The 25,954-nt window shown below is 40.3% G+C and overlaps 1 protein-coding gene across 3 annotated transcripts in view; it reads right to left on the bottom strand.

Moving 5' to 3' along the window:
- Nucleotides 1-24,463, bottom strand: part of LOC132911840 (sodium-coupled monocarboxylate transporter 1) — a 38,774-nt gene extending 14,311 nt beyond the window's left edge. Inside the window, exons 1-2 of one of the 3 annotated variants that reach the window (XM_060968833.1) lie at nucleotides 24,277-24,463; nucleotides 22,468-22,617 (exon numbers count right to left, since the gene is read on the bottom strand). The gene's annotated coding sequence lies outside the window, so the exon portion shown is untranslated. Of the gene's footprint in view, nucleotides 1-22,467; nucleotides 22,854-24,276 lie in introns of those variants that run through there. The other 2 variants (XM_060968836.1, XM_060968835.1) reach the window with 2 other exon arrangements.
- Between the last annotated feature and the right edge of the window lie 1,491 nt (nucleotides 24,464-25,954).

Raw genomic sequence — 25,954 nt, 5'->3', positions numbered from 1 at the left:
AATGGTGTTACGTCGCGTGAGATGGTCCGCACGACATTAGGCCCAAGGAACCTTCATAAACCGCATCTGTTAACCATTAAGTTACAGACATATAAACAGCGCCAGTTTATGGAAGGTCCCAAAAGTCCGTTAGTTTATTGCACATCCTCGCTAATTGCGAAGAAAGCAGATGTGCCCTGCGAAACTGCTGGGTTTTCCCCAAGAACAAGGACACCCATGAGCCAAATGTGCAGGAGACTTTCTTCTCATATTGTGTGTATTAATATTGGCCAAAACCAATGGGCATCGCGGATCGTTACCCTCACTATTCTACCGAAAAGTGTGAACAACGAATCCGCGTCCTTAGTTCAGCAAGGGTACACCCACACCGAGCTTTCCTCCTAAATAAGACGAAATGGGTCACTCACTGTCCTTCTACTACGCAGACAGTCAAGTACACTGCTCTTATACTTCGCGGGTAGTCACGTTTATTAATTTGAGTCAGGTTCTCGGGCTATAACGCGCTAACACCTAAACCCTCGGATAAAATCTAAAAATAATTTCTGTAAGCCCCACGTGTTGTTAATGGTGATAAATAAATATATACTAGATAACTGTAGACTACAGTTATTCCAACACAACCACCCCTATTATCGTAACTGAAATCAGGGGATCGCCCTGCTCGCGGTGTCGATTCGTACATCGTAACGGGAATTTACGACTCCCGTTGACGCGTCTCAAAGCGAACGCGTCTCCCCGCGACTGGACGAAAATACAAATGGATAAAATATGATTTTTGTTATTTGTAGGAAAATTTAACGATTTCGAATATTTCTCGCTAGTCATCATAACGTTAATCATAACCATTACGATTATTGTACCAGAAGACTCGAAAAATGTTAGAAGAACGACGAAGAATCTCGATCGATTTCAATAGTATGTAAAGTTTCGCTAGAGTTGTTATGAAAATATAATGAAACTGAGCAAGCTTTCTATTGCAAGATGCGAGAACAACGAACGAAAGAAGAATAAATTGAATGATAAAAGAGTTTACTGGAAGCATCCATGAATCAATTATACGACCGAGGCATTTGATACGATTCTATAACGTTTCGCTTTTGGACATTCGTTTCCCAGCTATTACGGCTGGCCGAACGTTGCGGTTCAATCGTAAATGGCGATTGCTTGCAAATTTAATTGAAGTTTTCATCGAGCGCAGCTTTTCAAATTATTGCGTTTTTATAGTGTCATATATGGAGGAAAAGAGATGGAGAATAAAAAAAGTAAAGGAAGAAAGGATCTCCGCTGTAAATACGATAGCTTGGGTCTTTTCCTCGCGATTCGATTCTCGAGGAATCGTATTCAACGAGACGAATATAATGAACCGTGACAACCCGAAATAACATTGCGTAAAAAGCAATCCTCCGAGACGGTCGATCTGTTTCTTTTATCCCGTCTGCTCTGTTCAGCGGCAACGCGAACGAACAGAAACTTGTGACGTACGAGTCGTGATACAAATTCGCGTCTCATGAAACTTTCATTACCGATTGATTTCTCGCTTGGTAGCCGATTTACAAATCGAGTATTAAAATTCGCTCAGGAACAGTCGCGTTTTCACCGACAGACAAATATATCCCTTCTATCCGTTCCTTTTAACATCGTCGAATCAGAGATTTCCGCATTCGCCAAGGATTTCCCAAGAGGTTAATCGTTTTTCGATTAGTACGGCGACTACTTGCGAATCGTCGTACGTGAAAAGACTGTTTAATTAACGATTATTCGGAGGAGATTTCGAGTTCGACGATGGTTTCGGCGACTCCATAGAAAAATTCTCGCATGACGAGCATCAGCGATAACGGTATTGTAATTGGTAGCCGGAGATTAACGATAAACCATATCAGCTGCTCCGGCCTTTGCCAGCACGGATTGTATGCATATTGCATGAGCTTCGGTCTTTTATTATTTTTCCTTGCTTTTTTCGTTACTCTTTTAATACACGACGGTGGTCGTGATCTCGCGAGTTGAACCAGCGAGAGCATAATCAAACTACTTTGAAAGAAAAAAAAAAAAAAGAAAAGAAAAGAAAAAAGAAAAAGTAAAGACAAAAGCCTCGCAACAGAAGAACTATTTTAATAGTTATATCGATCAGTTTTCATTTTGATGTATTTATAGGAAAACTAAGCGAGCTGAAATTTTCGAGTTCGATGAATTACGCGACTATTTCGCTTTTAGACGAAAAAAGAAGGAAAGGAAGAAGAAATTTAGGATAACGTTGGAAGTGGAATCATCACCGGGTGCAAACGCGTACCGAAATCGAAGCTTTCTACGAGTTTCTAAAATTCTACGAAAGCCTTTAAACTCTGTACAACGCTCGAAACGATAATAACGTATAATTGAAATAATTGAAACTAGGGATCCAGAACGACAGTCAAAATTGTCGCTTAATTGCGTCCTCGCTTAGCTCCGAAAGAAAAAGAAAGGAAAGAATAAGAAACAATTTCCTCTAGTTCTTAGGGGACGATAAATCTTCGACGGCGTAACTTAAAGCATTTTCCTGTAATTCTCAAATCGGCGCTCTTAAACGTTCTCAACTCGTCAGCCGAATTTCCTGTCGGATTTCGGCTAGCAGTTTGTCCAGCGATCGTTCTAGGAAAGTTTCCAAGCTCGCGATAGCTCGCGATAACTCGCGTTCGACGAACGAAAAACACTCGAGAACGGGATAGCGTGGCGTCTGCTCGATTCGAAAGCGATGTCGGAAACAGGACAGGGATTTTTCTTGCGAGGACGCGTGCATCGTCGCGTTCGTTCTGTTTCTGTGCGTCACGAGACGCGGTTGGATCGGCGCCAAATCGTGGCGACGTCGCACAGATCGGGAAACTGCGCTTGTCGCCGCGATTCGACAGCTTCTCGACTCTCGACGAATTCCTAACGCAAATAGGATCGACGTTCTTATTCGTTTCGTAGATTTCGGCCATCCGGTTGAACGGTCGCTTGCCTGTTTGCTTTAAGGTAACGATGTTTGCTCGAAATATTTAATATATACAGTGCTTCTCTTATTGATTTTGTAAAATATTTGATTGGTAATATTATTATCGTGGTTGGGTTATTTTTACTACGCATGGATGAAGATATAGATAGTCTGTAATATATACATGCACATTGAAGTACCTTCTTGAGCCATCGTATAAGAATAACAAAAATATGTATATTCTAGAACGTAATCTGAGAAGATTAACTTTTCTTGCGAAAAGCTTTGCATAGATCGGATGTACATATAAAAATTTGATACTCTTACCTAATAACGGGTCTTACATTGGCGAGTACAGCTTATCGTTAGTAATATCTTGGCATGCTTTGGAATAACTTTTTGGCATATGAGACAGGTAGCGAGCGTCATATTTTTCGAATAGGATTTGCTTGAATTTTAACTTTTGAATGCGTTTGCTTTGAACTTTGCATTGGAAATTTGCATACGGAATTTGCAATGAGATTTGCATAGGAAAACTGGGATGGGGATTATATTAAAACTATTGCTTTTAAAAAATCATGCCGAAAATCGATCGACGTAGGGTCCATGAAAATATCTATCAGGAAATACGCTTTTCTGTAACGATTCTCTGAAAATGAATTTTCATTAAAGCGTCATACGAATAATCGATCAAGATCGTAAGATCTTCTCGTCTCTCAGACTTGTTTACTTGTTTGACGCAGTAGAGGCATACGTATTTAACAGAGATATATTATGTCTTTTGAACAGCGTAGTATTTAACGATAAATTTTCTTGGAAAGGATTAGACTCATCCTTAAGTAAGAACGCATTAGTACCTTGTTACAAAGAAAATTCATCTTCAAAGATATTTCTTTCGAAGTATCGTAGCTTGCAGCTTCGCTAGCAATAAAGTAGATAGAAAATAAAAAGAGAGAGAAATAGAACACGAGCCAAAAGCTGGGATAAGAATTAGAGTAAGTTGGAAGACTAGAACAATAGAGTGATGTATCCTGGCGGGACCTGTAGCCTGTACTTTGAAACTTCTCGTACAAAATATAGTGGTAACATAGAAAACGCGGGGGAAAAATAAAATTTGCGGACAGCGCTCTCTAAAGTGCCATCTAAGCGAGACGAGGTTTCCCTGTTGAAGCTCCGGTCTCTTCTTCCTTTTCTTTTTTTCTTTATTCGAAACCTCGCTCTTGACGTCACACTGATGTATCTTTATTTTTACACCAGCACTACACGATGCAGTCCAACGTTTCGGTGTTACGTTTATAATACGCGATAAGAGGCGATGATATATGAACGTGGATCGCACAGACCTCGCTTAAAATGTATATTACTGGCGCGAAGGACTGGGATTGTATACCTATATCCCGTATCTCACAGAATGATGTAAATCGAGTCTTAAAGCTAACAGAATCGTCGTGAAACAATAAGAATCGTACTTGCGTGAGAACAACGGTGTACGATCTTCTAATAAATAATCACAGTTCGGGGCAATTTCGATAATTCAGATTCGAGATATTTATGACACATTCTTGGAGTAAGACGTGAACGAAAGAAAGAAATGCAAATTACGTCGATAAGAATGGATTAGGGTAAGAGTGCGAGAAAGCTTCATTGCACCGTGTCATAATATCGTTCAATGTTTGATATTTAAACACGCGTTCGCGTACTATCATTAATGTGATAAATTGGCCTTAAATCACTTTACGTACACACAAGCGACGATGTTGCGATTAAACATGAAAGATCTATCGAGAATCACGCAATTATTCTACTATCTTTCGTAAAAAAAGATCTCCTCGTGACTCACGAGAATGTTACGAGCCTCTTAAAACACCCGGGAAAAACAAACGAATGTTATTAACTTATTACCATGTTACTAATAAGACTTTAAGTATGGGCGTAATGCCGATAAGATGAGAAACATCTCTCGCGAAATTGCAGCTGGCTTGTTCTTCAACTGATTTCAAGGAACGAGAGAACGAAAAGAAGAGGATGCAAAGTACACTCTGCGCAAAAAATACATATTTGTTTAAACGATTCTGTTGCGCATTCATTAAGTACGTCGCTGTACGCAAATACTTTTTCATGAAACGTTTCGAGAAACATTTTGCGTTACGAAAACATACATCGATGTCTGTAACCGTGACATTGGTAAAATTGCTTAATCTAGAGAGAAAAACATTCGTGAAATATGCCGCATAATTCGTCTGTCAGAAGTCGATCGCCCGACTCCCAGCAAACACAGATCTGTCTTAATTAGCAACTTCATTAACGACGATAAGGACATTATTCGACTCAGTGCTCGCATCATCTGCGGCAGATCCAGATCTTGCGTCACTCCCACTATTATCAATCATAGAATTCGAGTCCTCTCTTCAACGTTAATCGAGAGCGAAAAGGGATAAGCAATCTACACCGCGATAAATACCAATCTTCCATTTAACGAGAATGTTCGTGTTAAACGATAGCGAAATTTATCCATACGTTTCTTGACCATAGTCGAAATCTTTCTCGAGAGTATCAATTAGAAAGTTCGAGACGTCGCATCGACGAGCGCCTGCGTCGTCTGCATCGAATGTGATAAACAACACACCCATTGGCTTGCTTGACCGGTTAACGAGTGATAATGCAAAACGAATGATTTCTATAAAACGAAAAAAGAAATGAAAAAAAAAGGTGATGTCATTGCGACTGTTTAGAAGAACGATGAATAAGTGATGCATGTTCGTGCACGGTGTTAGCTGCCAGAATGCAGAGTTTATTTTTGTCGATTAGGCAACTGAAATGCAATAATAGGTGTTTCTTTCATAAAGTATTTTTGGCAATGATACTTGACAACGAGCGACGTTTATTTCTCACGAATATCTCATGAGTGTTTATTTCTTTATACGAGCGAATAACAAAGTTTAATCAGCTCGGTACTTGGGAGCGGGCTACATCTCGATATTTGTTACTTATTAATCGATTCGTTATCTCTTTTTTGGGTAATGAATCGTGCGTAATTTACGGGCAAGAAAATATAATAAACCCGTGCAAGAGATTCGATTATATCTCGAAAATTGCCCCTCGTATTTGCATACATCGTCGCGGATTGCCTAAAATACTCGAGGAACAAGTAAGAGAATCCTACGCAATCAAAGCGTCATTGAACGTCGATGCGAGGTGAATTTGCAGATTGAAGTTCTGCTCGCGAGCCACTGTAGCTCAAAAGGCATCCTCATCGATAATTTCATTATATTGTCAAAATCGAGAAATCGTCACGGCTCGATGGTGTCTGCATTTGAGCACGTTTGCCAGCCCACTTCTGGATGAGTTGATCCTCACGGTGCACCACGGTACGTCATTGCGCATTGCTGCGCCATCGTTACACTTGGCTATCCTCCAGATGCATCGGGGACCGATGGCGAACGCCAAGGGCCAGAAAAGTTCGACTGCTGGTCGATTCTGGAGTCGCGACGTGATTTAAATTTTCGCCGAAGTCGATCGAACTCGTTCCACGAGACTTTAGATCTCCCCAGATTCGTTAGAGTATTCTCTTTGCTGCACTTGCACTCTGATTAACTTTACTCGGTCTGATTAAAGACCGTATAATCCCCTGTGTTCCGTAAAAGATTTTCGCGTTAGTTTCAGTGCAATCGTTCTTGTCGTGCAACTTTATAAATTATGCGCGACTGCTTTTTCGTTAGCTTTGATGATTAATCTATCCCACTGCAAGGACAATTAATTTATCAGCGTCGAGACCGCTGCGGTCAACTGAATTATTTGTTCAACTGAACACAAGTATGTGGAAGTCACGTTTTGCTGCGTTTTATTTGAGTCGGATCGTTTTATCGATCTCTGCGATTTATTATTAGCTGAACCCGCTAATTATAAATTATAGCGAAAATTCACGAACAACATGCAGTACTTTTATTACGGAAAGTTAACCACGCTTCGTTTGTCAATTTCAATCTAACTAACGAGTCACGGTTAAATTTAATTTAAACTTAAGCTAAATTACCAGATATGCATATCTACATACAGCAAGTCTGTATCGCGAAATGAAATCTAAAATCACGTTTTGAAAAAGTTTCCGTTTGAATTGTTGTATGTCAATATGGATTCAGTTGTTTTTTTATCAAAATTTTTTGTTAACTCTAAGCGCAAAATATATATCGAGAGTATTCCATCCAATAGTTTCAACGGTTACATCGGCGAAAATTTTTCGATCGTTTATGGTGACAGAATCGATGCTCTGACACCTGACGCGTGACGACAGTTGCGTCCAATGCGATCATCAATCGGCCAACGATCGTCGCCAGAACTCGACACGTTTTCACATTTGATGAGTCAACACATCGCGAACGGATTCGCTGTTTTTACTCGGATAGTGCGATAATCTGAAGTGCGATCGTGATCACGAATCGCGATGATTAATCGCGTTTTATATCTTTCTCAGAAAATTGTCTTAATGTTTCTCGTATCTTGTATCTGTATTCATATAATAGACTCGACATTTACGTTTAGTTAAATTGTTATTTGTTCACAAGCGATCCGAGAGATTTGTACAACTGTCACAGACTTTGTGGTAGTTTGTTTGATCCAAGTTTCGAATAATTAGAGTCATGAAACCGATAGCGAATCGATGCGTGCAATATGTACACGGAGTCTTCCAGAGATCATGGACGATGGCACGTTCGAGTTTGAAAATAATTCTCCGATTGCTAGATTTGCAAATATTTGCCACGAAACAAGAGTTTCTTTGCGTTACTCACGAGGTAAATTTTCGGTTACACGTTCTTGGTTATCAGAATTTTTCGCCCCACGTGCCACTTGAACTTTATCTATCATCATTTTTTATCACAAGTCACGTGAAGCTCCACGTTTTGGTAAGACAGCGACATTTACAACTTATGACGTTAATTTCAATTTGCAATTTAAGGTTAACTGATAACTGATTATATTGCTTTCTTACTCAATATCACGTGAATCGAAGCGACTGGTTCTTACATAGAAAATTCCGGAACAACTGGGGAAAAATTGGAAATGCCGTGAATTACATCTGCGAAGGGCAGGTAAAGGGAAACGATCCGGGACACGTGGATGATCTAAATTTTCAAAAGTACCTTTCATTCTACTATCAAGATCGTTCTTAAAGATTCTAAAAAAAGAAAAAAAAGAACATAAACACGATAAGAATGTACATACATAATTTGCAAATTTTAGCGTAATTAAGAAGAATTATGTTCACGTGATGGTTTAAGGGAATTACGTCGGTTTCCCTGACGCTTCAGTTTGAGGAAAGTCGTGATGGAAGGAGAAATGGCCGTCAGTGGAAAGTTCCCGTAGCGCACAAACCAAGCGCATTAGCGGTTTAATATTATGCAAGTTTGACGTATTATGCTAGACTGGTAATCACGGTGTTTAACCGATTTATCCGCCAGCAAACACGCGTTGATTCATGATACCGTCAACAATTAGTTCTCACAGGCAGCAATAAATTTCACGTGTGCTGGCAAACAGACATGGGCTGGTAAACGAAGTCAAATAAAACGTTGCCAGTACGACAGAACTTTCTCTCTCTATCTCTCTGTCTATCTTTTCGTTCAAATTCCGCGTCTGCAAACAGTGTCAAAAGTGCAAACTCGCTCATAAAGAAACAGCCTGTTTACCTGGGAATAATAGTCTTTTTCGTAGTTGTAATCGGTTTCGTAACTCTTTGGATCGTATGCATCCTTTTTTCGAGCGTCGCTGTTTTCGACAGAGAGAGAGAGAGAGAGAGAGAGAGAGAGAGAGAGAGAGAGAGAGAGAAACAGCTCGATGTTAATCAAACGAGAATCCACGGATGCAAAGTTTCTTTTTCTCCTTGTTACTCGTTTTTCGTTCGTGGCCAAAAGTAGATTTATTTGAAAGCAACGGCGCGTCGCGTCGTTTCACCGGTTCGTTTGAAATCCCCTTACCGTTTGCCGCTTCAAAGCGAAGTGGTACTGTCGTCAAACTTCTTCGAATGCGATTTTCTTTAAACCACCGGTTCTCATGTAACGGTAGTACGCTCGTAGTCCTTATCCTTTCGATGGTTGAAAGGTACTAATTTCATTAGAAGAACTTCCCTACTATTAAAGAGACACGAAAACTTGTCTCTTCCTAATATCTCGCGCAGTTCATCCAATTCTTCTTCCTTCTTTTTCTTTTTTTTTTTTCTTAGAATCTCGTCACTGCGTCGTTCGTCGTCTTATCTCTGTACGGATAGACAATACGCACATTTTCAATCCTTGAAAGAAAAACAATTTGTGGATTCGTACGATTTATCATTTGACGAATACTGTAAACAGTGATCTATCAGTGAACAACGACAAGCGTTACGTGAACGTTTCAACCGGAAAATAATGAAGGATTAATAGATGCACAAAACAAATTATTGCAGTAACTTATTGCAGTCGAGCCTCTTTGAAAAACAATGACGGTTCAGAAAAAACCAAGTCTCAGTTAAGACTGCGTGTATTGCGTCAACGGGAGTCTTAAATTCCTGTTACGATTATACGAATCGACAGCACGAGCAGGGCGATCCCCTTATTTCTTTTGGGATAATAGGGGTGTTTGTTGTTGAATACAACTGTAGTCTACAGTTTCCACCAGATTACAACACTTATAGCGTAGACAAAAATTATTTGACGTCGTCGTGTCGGAAAGTACAATGATTGACCCGAAGGTTGATAGAGTTGGCGTGTTGAATGCCGAGAACTTGTCTGCCCGAGAAATGATAGAACAGTAGACTTGACTGTCCGAGGAGTGTAAGAACAGTAACAGACCCGTCTCGTACTATTTAGGAGGGAAGCTCGGTGTGGATGTACCCTTTTTGAACTAAGAACGCGGATTCGTTGTTCACACTTTTCGGTAGAAAAGCGAGGGTAACGATCCGCGATGCCCATTGGTTATAGCCAATGTTAAGAAACAAAATACGAGGAGAAAGTCTCCTGCAGATGTGGCTCATGGGTGTCCTTGTTCCTGGGAAGAACCAGCTATTTCGTTGGGCACATCTGCTTTCTCCGTAATTAGCAAGAGCGTGCAACAAACCCAAGGACCGTTCAAAGGGCCATCCATAAACCGAAAATACTTATATGAATAGAAGTTAAGCTAAAACGATTCGGTTTATGGTGGTTCCTTGGGTTTATTGTGGGTCAAGGGTAGGCCTTGGCGGCCAGACCGAGAGGGACGTGTTTACTCGACGACATTCTATTATACATTTTGACATTATGTTGAGATGAAGAAGCAATTAACGAATATGAAATGCGAGAAAGGAGGAAACTCAGCTCCCAAATACCGCTCGCATCATTTAGCGACAGATTTTGAGGTGACCGCGCGTAAGAATAGTTCGTAGTCAATAAAATAATAAAACTCGGTTTATGAAAAGATAGGAAAGGTATGCTAATTCCAAAAACTACGCATTGTTCGGTTTTTCCTGGTCATAAACTATCGTCCATCATTCAATGGCGATTATTTCTAAAGACCTGATAGTTTTATGGTTCTATTGTTACGCTACGACACAAATCGTTGTCGCGTATTGTCAGGATTTCCGTTAGAAACTCGCTGATGCAGCTGCTGCGTGTCGTTTACTGGATCGAGTTCTCAAAGTAGATGCACCATTAGTAATCGGTTGCAGAGCTAACGAGTAGTTGGAGGTAAGTTGCAAACGCGTCGACGTATACACGCTCGTACGTAGGGATTCCGTGGAAGTTACCGGTGATCTAATCATCGGCGCCCATCGTATCAGGAGCCATTAAATCTCTCTACCAGTCAAGCTGCTGAGTTATGTTAATTGCACGTTCGATCATAGAGAAAGCGGAATCATAGAGATGGAATTTTGAACGTAAAAAGAATAGTTATGGTTATGACGAGATTCAGATATTTACACAAATTTGTATCTTTAAATGTAAATAAAAAAATTGGAATCTAGACAGTGATTTCATTCACGTGTTAAACATCATAACGAGTCTACTTTGGATATTCGATATTTCTTTCGTTACTTTAGCTACAATCTACGATTTTTAATATAACGTGCAATTTTATACTCACAAATTTCCATAAATGCATAAAAATTTGCTATCTAATTGTAATAAAAGAACACCGGAAGAAAAAATATGTCGAAGGAACGTTGTATTTTTTTACCTACTATCCGTAATATCATAATAATAAAGAACATCGACTAGCTGACAATGATCGAGAGGAAGAAGAAAAACAAGAAGGTAAAAAATTGTTACGAGCATGATTATGCGCAATTTTCGTAAAATTTGCGCCAGAAGAGCTATTGCTTGTTATTTTACGCGAGGAGATATAAGAAGATAGACAAAGGAGGTCGACGGATGTTCGACGCGCGTTACCGTGATTTTCTCAGCGATCTGCAAGATCTTCCGCAAAGGGTATTTTTCTGCATTATATTTATTTCGAGAGTAAATTGTCCGGATTGATAAAAATGGGCCGCGGTTTGTACACGGCGAGTACTCCCGCCTTGGCGCCAAGAGTCAGCAACCGCAGAAGAATATAAAGAACCGAGGCGAAACTGGACGATGATATACGCGTTCCCGTGGCTAACGACGATTCTCTCTGATTTATGTTCGCTTTGCAACCTGGCTTGCGATGACGAAACCGTATCGTTAACGAGAGCTTGCCCGTTTCTTCCTTCTCGAGTATGGTCTACGGAATGGAAGTTCCAAACAAAGCCATTTCTGTTTATATAGTACGTTAGATGGCCTACTCTCGCTGATAAAAGATAAATTTATGGCGTTTGGTTAGGAATAAAGGAGATTTAGAGGCGAAGGTGTCTACGTGCGTATTTCACGGCCAATTTTTCCACTACTTTTCCTTCATCGCATTTCCATTCGATACTTCTTTCTTGCTATCTCAAACAACGATTATACCTGTGCAACGTAAGAAGAATAATGTGCATTGCATAACTTTGCCTTGAACGAAAGAAATATGTATTGAACTCCAGATGCGAAACTTTCCGGAGATGACGTAACTCACACCTGTCTACGAACCATTCAAACATATTCTCGATTTTTCCTTTTTATAGGTTTGTTAGTCAGTAAGGAACAATGGCCGTTTAATTATCATCCGAAATAGGAGATTCTAGAGTCTCGGGACAGGCGATCGACGAGTTTCGATCTCTCCTCCATGGTTCTAAATTGAACGGACCTTCGTTTATTTGAAATCCCCTGGCCGAAAGTTTCGAAGCTTTCGTTTAATGTGCTAATTCCGGCCGGGTTTGTTTGGATGGCTCGCGTCTTTAAGGCGGTCGGTTCATCTGCATTTCAGATACCACGGAACACCTGAACGAATATTAAACTCGACCACTTCGTTTTACATTACCAGTCGTGCAATATTCTTATATAGACATTAGCATTAACCGATATTACCTGTGTGATTCTTTATTACACTTCGATATTCTTTTTTGTTGGAAAAGAGAAATGGAAAATAGTTGGAATAGCAAGATCTTATAAAAGAGATCGAAGTCAAATGACGCGTTCCGTTGAAGAATGCAATCTCGACTTTTCTCCGTCGCTTCACATAACGATTACATGGTAATGGCGCGTTCACGAGCCATCTACCGAAACCCACCTGCTAACTCCATCAAAGGATCAAAAATCGGTCAAGGAAAGAAATCTCTTCGATTTCGTTTCTTCCATTTATAAATACTTTGTTCAAACTGCGATTCTATCCATATCGCGGACTTACCAAATTAAATAGAAAATTTATCTGTTTCATCCATGTTTCTTTACAAACGAATATCCACAACGACCGAATAAATCGAAATAGTAAATACGATAGAACCTTTGCTCGAACGATTACCAGTATTTTTATACGATAAAAATAAACCAGTTGATTCACCATTAGCCTGGATAACGTGCGCGCGCGACGTTTAAAACGTTTCAGCTTGGGAAGGAGATAAGACCGACCGTGGTTTCAGAGCCACGACAGTACTCTTTCCGTCTTTGAAAAGGAACGTTCAACGAAGGATATCACGTGAGCATGGAACTCACGAACTCCATTCGGTCGAATCGAAAAGCGCCGTTGCACGCGGCATTAACTTCAAAATTAGCGAGTTCCTCGTGAAATAGCCGGCCCCGCTACCAGATCTAATCAACCTCGGCCTGAGAAGCCCGGTGTGCCACGCTATAATTTGCGGAGAAGCGTGAAATAAGTCGCGGCCGAGCCGTTATCGTCGACGAATCGAACGGCACCGCTTCGAATTCGCCGCGGTGCTCCTCGAAATTCTGCCGAATCCCGTTACATTTTCTTGGAGACGATCGATTGCTTATTGCGCTCCTTGTTTTCCGTGAAATTAAGCCCTTTGTACTTTTGTTCGCTCGGCTTTAGAAACCTGATTCATTTTCGATGGAAGTAGTTACGGTTTCTAGCTCAGACAAATATCCTCAAATTTTTATATTCCAAGCAGCAGGAGTAATAATAGAGAAATTAATTTACAAGACAAATTCGATAATTACGACCTTCGGAATTTTTTCATTCTCAAATATTTGTTTTATCCTACGCGAACTAAAGATGCGATAAAAAAATCATCCAAATTATTTTTCAATACTTCCTTCTTCATGTTCTAATCTGGTGCATTTCGATCGCAGTATCTTCCGTTTGTAAGATCTTATAAAAGTGATTTGATGTCCTTGAACGAGCAATATCTCTGGCTCTGGCTATAGTGGGAACCAACCGCGGATATTGGACGCTAAAAGAAGCCTGATCGAACGCAAAGGGGGAGCAAAAACTGGGAAATTACATCAATTGAATTGCCGGGCGGAACACGTTTAAATGGAACACTGTGACAGATATTGTTGGCAGGGTTACAAATTCCAGCTACGGGGTCAGAATTAATCAAATCTGTTCTGCAAAGTCGAGCAACGAGGAAATGTTAAAACGTTCGAACCAATTAACTACGAACACGTGACCGTTGCTCAATATTCCCCTGTACGGTTTAATCTTTCGGAGATTAGACTTCCGAATTAACGAACACGTACGTCAAAAAGTTCCAGACAGGCACATAGATATACCGAATTAAATCTGAGAGGAGAGAAGAAAAAGGTGAAACTTTGCTTTCAAACTATCTCTCGATTCACCTTTCGAATTGCTCTTTGAAAGTTCGATCATGTAATTACCTCGTCGCAACTTGTAAGTCACCATCTAATTAATGAATGAAACAAGCGTTAGCAAAGCCAGCCGGCGTCAACGCAGTAGCAACTGTTTCGAAGTTTCCTGAAGCTGACACGTTATCGCGTAAGTTTACCCGAATAACATACCGCAAACCGAAGGCACGTCGTGATAGTCGCAGGATTGATAAAACCATCAATTTGGTTCGCGATGACACCCTTAATCATATCCACGTTCGAGACTTTCTCCATTCCGTTATCGATGCTGCCTCTCTACAGGTCCATGATATTATGGGAATAAAAATATTCTTTCTTTGCGAGATACGTAATCTAACATGTTGCTTTTCATCGTTGCTGTCGCTCTTACAAAACTCGCTGGACACAGCTGTAAAATAGACGCTTTTAGAGAAGTTAAACCTTGTTACCGCCGCTCGTCAGCAGCCATTCAACAGCTGACGCCTCGTTTCTTCTTCTTTTTCGCGTCGTGTTTTCGTTGCTCGTATAAGAATCTCTTCCGTGTCATGAAACGACTTCCGATTGATGGTAAAACAAGCCAGTGATTCTCGGTGCTTAATGCCAGTCCAGACGCTTGATTGTATCGGAGATCCCTAAAACTTGTTTAGTATCGTCTCTGGGGTGAGCTTATCGAAGCTCCTCTTGTCCTTTATCTTTCGCGATGGGAAGAAGTCTGTGAAGATGCTTCGAAGAATCAGACGTTCTTAATTATTTTCTGGTAAAAGCAGCATCGGGAGAATTAACCATTCGTATCGAGGAAAAATTATTCGATACGATCGTTCACCCATTCCAGCACTCTTTCGCAATAATACGTTTTAATGCCGAATATTATGTTTCGAAAAGAAAAAGATTATAATTATTTCCGAACCTTTTCATTCATACACGTTAGCATTGTTCCCTTTTCCATTTTAGATCGGTAAAATTAAATAAGAAATTGTACCTTGTCACGTCACCGGTGAAACAATATAAATTGCAATATTTCAAAACGAGGATTCCCAAAGATCCTAAGAGAAATTGCAATTATTTTCTCAACTCTAAGCACGAGTTATCCAGCTATCTAATTATTTCCAGCGTTACATTTACTCTTTGTTTGCAACAATATCGTATAATTCATCACTGTCTGTCAGATACAGAATATTCTTCGAAAAGCTGGAAATATTTGACACGGACTGAAATCAAATAGAATCTTCGTACGAAAGAATTCAAGGGAAGACCAGGTGCGAAACTAATCACGTTGCAATCACGCGAGCGGAAAAAAAAACAAAAGAGACGACAGCGGGAGTTGCTAGGATTGCGCAACGCGCACGATCAAATGCGCTCGTCTCGTGCCGGCGTTAACCGTGTAATTGCACTTTTGTCTGGGTACAAGGTTATCGTTGTTCCTTCGTTTCCCTGATTCACGATTTCACATCGATCGAACAACGCCCTCTTACTAGCTTGCTTCACTTTTTCAACCATTGAAACGAATTAAATGTATAGCGGCACGAGGAGAAGAGGAGAAATGTTCTTCTTGTAATAAATAAATAGCAAGCGCGATATTCACGTCATCTTCTGTTCTAGTTGATGAATCGTCGTACTGGGGAGCAGGCAATTTCGCTTTCAACAAAACTGCGGTAGACGTGACGTTTGTCTTGAAATGGAGGCTAGGTGTCTGTCGTAGAGGGTTAGGTAGAACTGTGTGCAGAATATGAATGACCCGAGCAGACTAATTAGAATAAGGTGGTATTGACTAGCAACCACGCGCGCGTAGAGTTTGTGGTGAGTTACGATACGGGCTGTAGAACTTGGGAAAATGTGGTGTGCGTGGAACGATGGTAACTGTAGAACTATGTAAAATATTGTTGCATACGTAGATATAATAGACTGTTAGATTATTGCGAACAAATAGCATAGTAGATAAGTAGTTTTCGAATTATCGATACTTAGAGGTAATAGGATAAGAGTTGTAGCTAGTTTGATTCACGAGAAAGTTAGGTAAATCGGATAAGGAAATCTACAAAAGCACGATGTGAAAAGCAGAAAAGCTTTCTGTTCTTGAACAATAGATGCTCCATTTGCGATGATAGATGTACTATTCTGTGTTCCAATTGTAGAAATTTTCACCCGTAGACTGTTTGACGATTAATTTTTAATTTGTAGAGTCGTCGCTGACTAATTTTCGATTCGCGGTAATTACTCTTCGTATGTATTATTCCACGTTTTAACTGTATAACTTTATATTTCTAGAATGTTTCGTGATTAATTTCTCATTTGTGGAATCTACAGTGATCAACGATAACGTAGACAATTTTTTTAATTTGTAGAATCGTCGTTGACTAATTTTCGATTCGCGGTAATTACTGTTCGTATGTATTATTCCACGTTCTAACTGTATAACTTTATATTTCTAGAATGTTTCGTGATTAATTTTTCATTTGTAGAATCTACAGTGATCAACGACAACGTAGACAATCGACCACTCAAACGAATTTACGATGTCTTCACTTTAAATAAATTGAGATATCCGGTCAAGACTCGAAAGACCTGGACAACGTAGGTAGATTTTGGGGATCCAATTACGGCGAGGCGATATTTTCAGAGAAATTGGGAATGCTGGCGCAATTAGCAGATGAGAGGTGCACGGACGTGGAATTCAGGTGTCCACACACGATATGCTTTCTAAAATCGAGGAAAATACGGTGTTTGTCTTGCAGTATTTGTGTTCCGAAGGTAATTTCAAGTGCTTGGCGTGTGAGGAAACGTGGAAACACGGTGAACATGGATAACCCTAGGTGACCAAGTGGAACGTGATAAGGACAGTGAAAATTTTGGAGTAAATTACAACGGAGAAACTTAAAATTCAAATGATCCGCGAAACAAGGAGAATCTTTCGACGACTGCTTCATTAATTAACGTGTATATAGTTTTGCTAGTTGAATCGTCGATAAATAACCCATAAACGAGGTTAAACGTTCAATGAGAGAAGAAATGTGACTCGATTCGATGGCGTAAACGTTTCAGGACTTTTAACTAAAGAGTTAAATTTGAAACTAGCCAGATATGAAAAACAAAAGATTCGTTTTACAAGACGAGCGTACACTTTGCCCTCTGGAATTTGTTTTTTGTTCAACTTAATTAAACTTCTTAATGGTATTCTAAGTCCGTTGATATCTGAAACTTTCATTTAATTTACGTCCATTCTTGTTTGCGCGATTAAACGTCTTCACTCGACAACCAGAAAGACGAGGGTTCCATGAGATACGTTTCTCGGATCATGTTCGATCCCGCTTATCAGCAAGCAGATAGAGGTTTCGCGATGAAAAGAGGTCACTTCAAGCGATTTCATGCATATTTAGGTCTATCTTCTACTCAATCCCCTTTTAGGTATATATTCTACAATACGAACCTATAAAAAAACATCGCACTCATTCATCATTCGATCCGACGATAATTTTAACTGACCGTATTTCCGTTTGCGTAACCAACTATCTAACATTATGACTATGTTCTCCTCGAATCGCGACTGTTGGCAGTAGAAAACAACAAAAGAATCATCGGTTATTCGTCGACGCGACTCTTTATACCATTGCTGCATTGTTCGAATTTTGAATCGATTCTCCGGTAGAATATGTAATCGTAAAAAACAGCAAATTGCACGAAAAGACATACGAAATATCTTTAATCTTTTTCATTCAAACGGAGTTTAATTCTTCGTTCGTTAACTCGGTGATTAAATTCAAGATTTAGAATAACATTAATTATATATTAATTTTAATTCAAGGTACATGTTCCGTGAATTTCTTTCGGGATTCTTGTTGTCATTCTCATAATTGATGTTTGATTTATTTCGAAATTCGATATCCAAAGAATTTACACAAATCGATCACATAAGAATGTTCTTGTAAAAAAAGAAGGTATTTTTTGATTTTTAACCTGAATACGTTTGTAAGAGAACTGAATGAATCGTACCAGCACAGCTGGCTTTCCGAATGCGGGGAATTGAAACAATCGTTTAATTTCGTCTTGATAACATCGACATCGAATAACCAGGCATATTCTACACGATAACGTTTCTACATGACTGTGCGGCCAGACAGCTTCGTAAAAATAAATTTTATAATAATTGCAATTTATTCCTTTTTATTCGATCTATTTTACTTGTTTGCTTTCAATTTCAGTTTACATACATATTTACCCAACAAGTTTAGTCTGGAAACATTTCCGGAACGAATCAAACGTATGATACATTCGCTCGCAAAACAAGAGAATCGATTCGAGTAGTCGATCGAACGGGAACAACACGAAGAAAGAATTTAACAGTTTCCGTAATTTCCTTTGCCCGCCACGTGAACGAAGAGATTCATGAGTCACGGCACGTACACTCGACTTGCGATTTCGATATCCCGTTACAAGTGCAAATATTTGTCTGTAAACGCTTCCCGCTGGCTGGCCGTTGCTGTTTCTGCTTTGTGCTCGCTACATTTCAAACGCGAGATTTGTCGACCCGTTGACCCTCCAGACCAGTCAAGAATCCATTTGTTGTCGGATATATCTACTATAAAAAAGAAGTGGTGCGACAACTTTACGTTTTTCGACAAATCTGTCAAAGCGAGATCACTTTATCCTCGTAAATTTAAAAGGTCTTTACGTTCGCAACTCGTGAACAGTTTTTAAACTGACAATGAGAATTATTAAATTCTGCAATTATTTCGAGAATACAAGTGGCCCCAGGAGAAAAGTGGCGAAACATCGTCACGATAAAAGTGTTTTCGTAACTCTCTCGTTAAATGTTAGTATACAAGTTTCGTTAAACGTCGCCGGTGTTCTAAGCGACGAACAATTGCGAATGTTTTTTAATAAACAACCGTCCGGCAGCCACCTCGAAGGCAGTGGTCCGGTTGGAAAACTTGACGCGGCGCATGTTCTTTTCAAACGGGGGCAAGAAACGAACCGGACTTTTTACGTCGTGTTCCAATTAAGGAGCTAAGTAATGCTCCGGCTACGACGAGACTTTGTAAGAAGTACGGGAACGCGACTTAGCGCGAATTAAGTGAGTGTGACACGCGGACCTGCCAACCTGCAGCGATTAATCACCAACATCGTGAAAGAGGCGAGTGGAAACCGGGACAAAGGAATTCGTTTCTTTCATAAAGATTCGAGAAAGCTTGGGGAGAAATTACCAGACGATCGAAGGGAGTTCGTGCGACTTCCTGCCCCTCAATCGCCATCTTTGAGAACGTGTTTCGTGAAAATTAATTATGCGAGAGCAGACACGCGAGAGGATAAAAATAAGCTAAAAGTCATCGCGGTGTAAGCGATGAATTAAAAAATTTTGGATTATATAATAATATTTAAAAGCGTTCTTCTATCAAGTATCGTAAAAGTTTCATTTTTATAGAAGACGAAAGAATGCACAGAGTATGCATGTAATATGCAAAGGTATAAAATTCATCAAAATATAGTGCTCATTAAAAAAGCAATTTTCAATCTAACTTTCATTCTTTTAAATTATCTTCAAAAAGCTACGAATTTGCATAAATATCTGCGGTCTACCGATAAAGCTTTCCTGTGTGCGTGCGTGTGTGTATTAACGAACACTGTAGAATACGATACAAGAAATTCTTCGTGAACTTCCTTTCTTCTACTTCTAATACACGATTCAATGAAAAAGTAAATATCGTACAATTTGACGAGGAAGCGTAAAAATTTTCTACAACGAGACGAAATTCGCGCGGAAAAGGGAAAACATGGAGATAAGAAAATCGTTTGGCATAATACGTTTTAGCTGCGACGCCGCGATGCGATTGCGGCGAATTTTATAACGTAGCGGAAATTTTTATAATGCAAATCCGGACCACGTAGGTCGTTGGAAGAGTCTTCGTTTCTCGCCGAAAAAGAAACAGAAAAGGGTGAAGAAGGAGGGCGAGGCTGTGAACGACGGCCGCGCATTAGGGACTTTCTGATGGCGTCAGATGCTCGTTGCCTCTCGTTTTTATAGGCGATTATCGCGAAAGTTTTGGGGGAGGGCGCGCCTTTTGCTCAGTCGCCGTGCTGGAACCGAACTTGCCGGAACCTCGTGGGAAAAAAGCTGCTTCAGAAAGTACGAGTATTAAAGAGACTGTGTTTCTTTCGAACTAAATCCTAACGAGAAATCTTTGGGGATCTCGAATTCGTCTAATCTTTGCGAACACGGGTCCCGATAAAAATCCATCAAGACGCAGGAGTAAATTACGAACTGAAAAATAAAGTTTATAACGAAGAAATCTAAATTGAAAAATACCCAATGAACATCCAGGAACAAGATGTGCAAATATACTGGCGATTAAAAAATAAAACTAGTATCAAAGAAATTCAAATAAAAGCTCCATGAAAATTCTATCTAGTGCGAGGAGGAAAATGAGATTTATTCATATGTTCTACAAAAAGTCATTCGAAGCTTCAAAAATGTATCGCTATGAATTTACAGAACTTTGAGGAACGGGAAAAAATGTTAAAAGACCAAGAATTGATAATTTTCACTACCGTGCGTTACTTTAATCTGATACGAGAACCGAAATATAAACAAAATGCACCACTCGCTTCGAATAAGCTACAAATAGAAATAATCTATAACAACCACGATGATAGTGCTCAAAATCAACAACAGCCAGCAGAAATCAGCCAACGTTCAAACATCATTGTGGTAGTCGTTCACGATGATCTCGATCGAGCTGCTTTCGATAGTCACGAACTGCTCATCGCGTTTTGGCAAGAACGACGAGCCCGATTCTTCCCATGGGACCAACAAATGGGATCTCGACAGCGAGAAGTTGGTTTCCTTGAAAACCTGTTCCTACGATAGAGGTTGAATACATCTTCGAAGAGCAATAGACAAGCGAGGGCAAGGCGAAGGCTCGTGCAAACCGCTATATCGATGACTATTTTTACACTCGACGTGCAGGTCCGCTTGGCGACGATCTTGAACCTCGATTGTTCGCCACGTCGATCTCCTACAACATCTTTTACGCGGTATTTTGTTTCACGATGACATTTGCACTCTTGGAAGAAATTTCTTTTCGTGGAGTTTTCATATAGCAATTGTTTAATTTGTTACTATGTCGTATCGAAGAATGTTCCTGTGTTTGCATGGTCGATCAAGTCATTCGATTTGAATGCCATTGAAAATATGTAAAGTTGATTAAATCAGCGAACACAATATAAAATCAGGATATAAGATATCTCTCAATGCATACGGAGCATACGGAATAAGGGATACGAGCTGTAATAAACGTAACAGGAGAAAGCACGAATTATTGTCATCTATAATACTTTAGTAACTAGTAAACTTAACTATTAGAGTTCTGTCTCAATTTTACCGAAATATAAAACTAAATTTAATATAATTTAATAAAACGTCATTATATTAAATCGAGAATATTCGCGTGAAACTTCACTTTGTTCGGGGAATTTCTATCCGTATGATTCTTAGGAAAATCCGAACTTATAGTAAGGAGTAAACTTTCCCGATGAGAGTAGTTACTCGTGGTGTTAAATATATTCCTTTAGTAACACGGGTCACGTCGTTGAAATTGAAATGAATGGCGAACGGCTCTAAAACTTATATTTTGCCCTTTCTGCATACTGTGTTTCCTTGATCTAAATATAAACGTGGCTCGACAGGGATGAGAACGAAAGCTTGGCGAGAACGAAAGCTACGCGAAAACGAAAGATTCGAGGAACTGTAAAACGAAGGTGGCTCTTCCATGGGATATGCATTCTTTGTGGAACGATCTCGCAATAGAAAATCACGCGATTGGAATAATCGGCGTGGCCTCAAATTGATGCGTTCTCCACTAGCTAATGGCTAATATCCGAGCGTTTCCTCCCGGAATTCGTGTCTACCAATCGAACGAATCTGCGAGTATAATGAGATCCGTGGGTTCGTTCGTTTCGTGTCGAGAAGACGATTCAACAGAGGATTGCGCACGTTTGAAAATGGTTGATCTAATACGGAAGAATTTTAAGCAAAGCGGATAATTGCTTGATTATTTAGAAAAAAAAATTGCAAGCTTGAAAGAGAATTGAATAAGATTACAGGTGTATTGTATAAGATGATAATGAGATTTGTTAAAAGATTAAATAGCACGATTCTTTAATTACAAGAGAAAAGAGATAGAAGCGCGTCGATGTTTGGAAAGCAAAATGTTTTGAATAAAAGAATTGAAAAGTTTCTCAAAGAATTTTAAGGGTATATAAAGTAAAAGTGCGTGACTTGGGCGAGTAAAATTTGTACAATATGAGAATTCGGAGGGCAATTCTCAATGAATTAACGCTTGTTCCTTAGAGGTTCTAAGAAATATCTCATAAGAAACGGAGACTCACCTCTCACGTCCTTTTATTACAAGTTCTTCGATGTTTCCTCGCGCTGGCTCTCATTCCCGAGGAGGTTTCCCAGCATCGATTCAACTCGGAGGCTTTCACGAAGTCGCTGGGAACTTTACGACACAGCGTCCTTCGGCGGTCGCCAGGCTCCTACACCGAAACAGAAAGAAAACCGACTCCGTGACGCGTCCGATCGATCGTTCGTATCAATTCGCTGCACCAAAGCAACTTTAATTCTCCACCCAACTGTTATCAATTCACACGAATCTTCTTTTCCAATCGTCTACACAAATCATCCTCTAAAAGACAAGAAAATATATTCAACGATGTCCGAACGAGCGACACAACGCGAATGGCTTCGTACTGTGGCGCAAACTGCGACCTTCGCGAACTTGGACTTTCTTCTAGAAACATTTTGGCGGCACAGAGCGGATTGCATCAGCCCAGCTTCGAATTCTGCTTACATGCGGACGCGCAAGGAGAACGTAGAAAACGTAGAAAACGAGAGAAACGAAGGAGGGACGTGTAGAGAGCGATGAACGAGTGGCGAACTAAAACGAAACAAATAGACGAGAGGGGATTGGCGGCCGTTCTGAAATAGAAGAAGAAGGCGAAACTGGACTCGTTCCTGTTAATTCACTTAAACAGACGCGCTCGACTAGTTCGTTAGCTCGATCGAACCGCGTCGCGACAAGCTCGCACGCTGTCTCTGCGAGTTGGTCGACGTCGTCCCCGCCGGAAATATGAAGCACTATTTATCGGGTGACGCGTTTAGTCTCGGCCGTTGGCTATTTTCAAAGGTAACAAACGGTGTCTTTAGAATCGAAGCTAGACACCGTTATGCGGTGGCAATCCTGTTCCTTGGAAAATCGGTTTGCTTTTCGATAAACAACGAGACGAGTCGTAGAAACGTTGAGTTCGCTCTTCGACTCGCACGAACTACGTTTTCAATCGTCGTCAACCAATTTCCATTAAACTAATGGGATCGCCGTTTCCGATGCTTTTCCAATGGCAAGAAACGAACGAAGTTCAGCCATACTTCTTGGTTCTGGGAGGTGTCGGAGCACTTGACATGGTCGATCTTTTCGAGAACATTCTGTCTGCGTAAGCTCCTTACCTAGTTTTACACTCGCGAAGGTACGCGTTTCATTCTAAAGACTGTTAAAGTCGACTGTTCTTTTTCTTTTTTAGCTTTCGATCATCCGTGAAATTCAGTGGTTAGATAGGAACGTTCTGTTGATATTAATCATCCGGTTTGCAGAATAGACTCGACCGAAACTAGCGGAACGAGATGGAAGGGTTTGTTACCAATAGAGTAATTTATGAAGCCGCCGCGCCCCCGATAAGCCGCTTTATCTACGCGAAGACCGTGTCGTCAATGGTCTCGAAGCGGCTTCCCGCCTGCCAGAAACTGCTGTGATTTTATCGAATCGCCAACCAGCTATCTCAAAGTTTGAGAATAGTGCGCTGTTCTAACCGCTGGCACGCGAATTTACGAGCTGCCGAAATGTTAAACGCGCCCGACTCGTGTGTTTTCGCAGCTGCATCTAAAATGGTTGTGCAAACCAATTGGGAAACACGGAAGTTGATCCGAGAATACAGATTCGGTTGTTACACCTGAATTTTCTTCTTTCTCGTTATCACGTACTGACAATAGCTCTGATTGTCTACAAACACTCTGTTCGTTGTACCAAATATACTCGAGTTCATCGTTACTTATTCGATGAAACGCCAAAAAGAAAGAAATAAAAAAATAAAGATATTTGAACGCAGATCATCTTTTTACCTAAAATAACAAATGTTACATACCTAGGAAATCGCGAACGTATCCTATCAGTGAAAACTTAACGCGAACCGAATGAGAACAGATCGAAACGGAAGTGCGCGAATGGCGGTCGATCGATAAACGTTGCGGCAGATCGTCTCCCCGGGTGTCGGGACGATGATTCGAACTGATAGTTGCAAAGACGTGCGCCGTGGTCAGTCGTCGACGTAATACTGGGAAGCCGAGAGAGTTCGGTTGGTATATTTAAAAAGCAGAAACGTAGAGTGGCGTTCGCGGCCGAACGACTGACAAGCTGGCATACGGCGCCATACTGTTGGCACCAGCCGTTTTAAGCACATGCTCCTGGTCTGAGTATTGTTTCTTTCACCAGGAGAAGTTAAAAATAAAGGAGACGCTCTCTCGCGTTAGCCACTCTGTGTATTTTCTTTTGTTTGCTCTATCCGTGGGTCGGCTTTTTCATTTTTTGATGAACTCTGTTGTGGAAACTGCGACAACCTTCGTACGTTACTAATTGATATCTTTGTTTGATAATTATCAGATAATTTCTGAAGATATATTTGACACGCGTAGATACGATTAATCATAATCGTCGTTGGAATATCGAAGAGCAAAGAGTGATTGAAGATTGGGAACTAAGATGCCGAGAGGAATATGGGACCAGATTTGTGCCACGCTCGATCAATAATAACGCTAAATTACGTAACAATAGATTACATATAGGCGTATACAAAACGAGACCAGCGAGATCGTGTGTCTAACGCCGGACATACGAGTATGTAACTCTCGTGACACGCGGATGACCACATTGACTAAAGTTAGAAGCGCGAAGTTAAAAGGAGAAACCAGAAGAACACGAGATGCGAGTGATATCACGATTCCTCTTCCTTCTCTCGTCGATCAGCCGCTCGTTCCTCGCTCTCCCACGTGGAAATCGAGAACGAAAACGATAATGGTAAGAATATAATGCGCGACAATGGAGTGGATACACTTGCGCAAGGCAAAACCAATAATATCACGTGCCCGCTACTATATAATGTCGCTTCGTGCTCGTGATACACGATCCATGATATATATTTGAATTAATAAATATACAAAGTACGAGAAATACGGATGTTTCCGCGAATTTTAAGAGAACTTTCAACACTGTGAGAAAGTTTCGACGAATCGCACAACGACAAAGTTTCCGAGGGCAAACTGCAAAGTAGCACGATCCATCCTGCATCCACGATCCGTGTGTACGCATTGTTAACACAGATTTCATCTCCGGTACAGCTAACAATATACACGGCGAATAGCAACAATTTAACACGGAACAGCTAACGGACAAAACATGTTACGAATTACAACTATAATATATGTACATAAACCCTGGAAACCATTACAGACCCGCGTGTACGAATCGAGGAATATAAATCGAAGCTCAAAGGATTAATCGGTATTGTTCTTGGCTCTGGCGTAATATTTCTGGAGAGGGAGAGAGAGAGAGAGGAAGAGAGAGAGAGGGAGAGAAGGGGGAGGAAGGAATAATAGCATGATCGAGAACCAAAGTAGATGATGCTCGTAATGAATTGCGGCTATGGTTAAAACCGAATGCTAATTATCCGGTAGCCGCAGTGTTTGCGGCTACGATAATAATGATTTTGTTATATTATTTTTATATTCGTTTATTTGTTTCACGTGGCTAATTTTGAAATATAACGA

This window comes from Bombus pascuorum, chromosome 11, assembly GCF_905332965.1.
Source record: "Bombus pascuorum chromosome 11, iyBomPasc1.1, whole genome shotgun sequence".
Classification (NCBI taxonomy): domain Eukaryota; kingdom Metazoa; phylum Arthropoda; class Insecta; order Hymenoptera; family Apidae; genus Bombus; species Bombus pascuorum.
This window is presented reverse-complemented; position numbering and strand designations above follow the sequence as displayed.